This window comes from Geospiza fortis, unplaced genomic scaffold (assembly GCF_000277835.1).
Source record: "Geospiza fortis unplaced genomic scaffold, GeoFor_1.0 scaffold242, whole genome shotgun sequence".
In the NCBI taxonomy this organism is placed as follows: domain Eukaryota; kingdom Metazoa; phylum Chordata; class Aves; order Passeriformes; family Thraupidae; genus Geospiza; species Geospiza fortis.
Genome location: NW_005054574.1, coordinates 310,016 through 313,093, shown reverse-complemented (window position 1 = coordinate 313,093; position 3,078 = coordinate 310,016).

The window sequence follows — 3,078 nt, the reverse complement described above, 5'->3', positions numbered from 1 at the left end:
CACACCACAGTTCTGTTCAGAACAAGTCAGTCCTAGACAATTATCTCCTCTTAAACTTCCACACATGGAAAGTGTCTCTTCCCCTACAGGCACCTTCTCGCTTGCAGCCAGGGAGACTGAGGTTGATATTCCAAGAAAAAAAAGGTTGTCTGGAATGGTTCTGGTGGAAGGACTGTGGTATGAAGATAAAATCCATAACTTACTTCTTAGGGTGATATACTGAGTTAGTTTTTGCAGAAAACTTTGCTCTACCCAGATAGGAGCTGGATCAAAGTGTGCAGACTAGATAACAGCCTAGAGGTAACACTTTCAAAATGAGATTTAGGTAAAGCAGAATGCACTGAATTGCATCATCCCTAAATTGCTCTCTCCTAGAACTCTAGGAAATTTGAGAAAAACAATACACACACTCTGTATAATTCTCTTCAAAGACCTTGCAGACTCAGCTTTCTTATTGTCCAGTATTCTTGCAAACAAAATTATTTCGCTTCTGTGGGCTGAAAAAGAATTTGGTGGGGTAACAACTGGCGTCTGGCAGAATTGCAACACAATGAATAATGTATTACCAAAGGGCATCTGTACAGTTTGTGATAAGAACAATGTGAGAAGCTAGGCTGGACTCAAAACCAGTCTCACTGGTTTCCAGATTTCTGGGGAATATTTTAATCAATGTTATATTTTAAAAACTAGTCTTTCTGGTATGTTTCCATCTCCCCACTTCAGGAGCTGGCCTCTGTTTGGTGAAAAAAGAGCAAACTGGATGATCATAGTCACAACCCTTCCCTGCCTCTGTGACAAAAATGACACATTGTTCTAGTGGCAGCAGAGTGTCCATTTCAGCACTTGCACCTCATTGCACCTCACATGGAGGAGAGCTAAAGGTTGCCCCTCTTAATGTCAGAATACAGCTTTTCTTCTGAAGAGCTTTTATTTTGTCTTACTATATGTGCACAGCAACACATGGCCTCCTTTATGGCCCTAAACCCAGGTAACTCCAGATATCCCACAGTTAATCCTTGCAGGCCATAAATATAATTAATAGGGCTCTTTGCCCTCTAGTAATTAAGAACATTTGCAGGGATGAAAGTTTCTGGACTATCTGTTGGAGCTTGCCTTTTCTGGGCACTTCAAATTCTTTTCCCTCACTAACAGAAAAGCAGGAATTTGGGATGGCATTGTGTGAAAAAATAAACCCCTCCTTCTTTAAGACATGCAGATTGGATAAAATGAAATGTAGTCAGAATATGAAGGAATGCTGATGTTCACTGTGCTACTGAGCACTTTTTATCAGTTAAAAACTCCATTATCTCCAAACTGCCAAAGGTGAGTTGCTCCCAGGTTCTCTCAAGGATGGCATTGCTAGTGCTTGTGGAATTATCTCATGGTATCTGAGCATTCTTTCTAACTCCTTTGCCAAGGTTTAAGGAATTATATAATCTTTTGTTAAATTCAAACAGTAAAAGAATTATCATCTTGTTACAAACAGAAGCTGGAAAAACATGACACTCAAGAACCTGAAAACCACAGATTATGTGAGGAGCTTGAAAAATTTGATGCTAAACTTTAGTTCATTGTTGTAAAATTATTTGCATGTTTTCCAGGCTTTTGAATGCTTAGGGACATAGGTATGTCAGCGAACCAGTGCCACTGATTACCTGGCATCACTACTAGAGGGTTATTTTAGAGGGGTGGAACATCTCTCCTATGAGGAAAGGCTGAGAGAACTGTGACTGTTCAGCCTGGAGGAGGCTCTGGGGTGATTTTATTATGGACTGAAGAGACATTACAAGAGAGCTGCAAAGGGACTTTTTACAGTGTCCTGGAGTGACAGGAAAAGGGGTGATGGCTTTAAGCTGAAAGGCCCTGGCACAGGGTGCCCAGAAAAGCTGTGGGTACCCGTGGATCCCTGGCAGTGTCCAAGGCCAGGCTGGATGGGGCTCAGAGCAAGCTGGGATAGTGAAGGTGTCCCTGCCCATGGCAGGGGGTGGAATGAGATCTTTAAGGTCTCTTCCAACCCAGACCATTCTGTGATACTGTGGTCCCTGGAGAGGTAAGTGACGTGAACAGTTTTGATTTCAGCACCTTGAGAGCTGTGTAAGGACCTGCAGAGCACAGTGGCCCCCAGGAGCAGTGGGGACGGGGCCCCCATGCCCACAAATCCATCAGCTTTCCCTCAGGGAAGCTGCAGCTTTCCTCGCAGTGAGGGTGATCACGCTCGGTGCGGTCAGTGAGGGGTGCCAGGGGCTCACTGCACCCCTGTCACCTTTAAAATGAGAAGTTTGGCTGTGTATTCATTTCCACAGGGTGAGCACAACCTGTGGGATAGGGATGAACCTGTCAGCTTGGTGGTTCTCTGTTTTCCACTCCTCACCTGAGATGGCCTTTGTGCACCCAGCAGCTTTAGGCCTCACCCTCAGCGTGAATGTCCCAGGAAAGGAATGAAACTGGGACTTGGGCAGATCTGATGTTCATAAATTAAGTGAGCCTTAATGTATTACTGGTTTTTCTTTTAAATAGCATGGTTTTTTAGGTAGTGGATGATCTGGTTTCCTACCTACTGCAGGTAGTAAAAGCCACAGCTGTTCCAAAAATAATGGTTCTCGGCCAGGCCTTTTTTTTAGAAACTGGTGAATCGGGCAACTCAAACCATTGAGACAAAACGACACTCAGCCAATAAACCCCCGAATCTCCCTGGCCTCTTACCAGGCTCTTTTCTGAGACAGCTCCAGTTCTTAATTCTGCAAAAAAAGTTTCCTGCACCCTTAGGTTTTTTCAGTGAGCTGTATCCACCTAATCAGGGATGGGTCTGACTGCCATGAATGCAGAGAGGGCACAGAGTGTGGAAGTGGAAGAGCAAGTCTTGTAGGGGGTAGGTACTCTTTAAGGCAGGCTCAGCTGTGCCATGCATTATGTATTATGTCTAAGAGACTTCTGTGCTGATGGGCTGCCTGTCTCCTAAACCAATTGTCAGACTTGTTTTGCCTTAGGTGAGCTCAGAGCCTTTCCTCCTGTGCCTGCTGCTGCAGTGGTATTCTCCACAGTGCCAGAGATGTCCTGGAGCTCACCTGGAGATTTGCT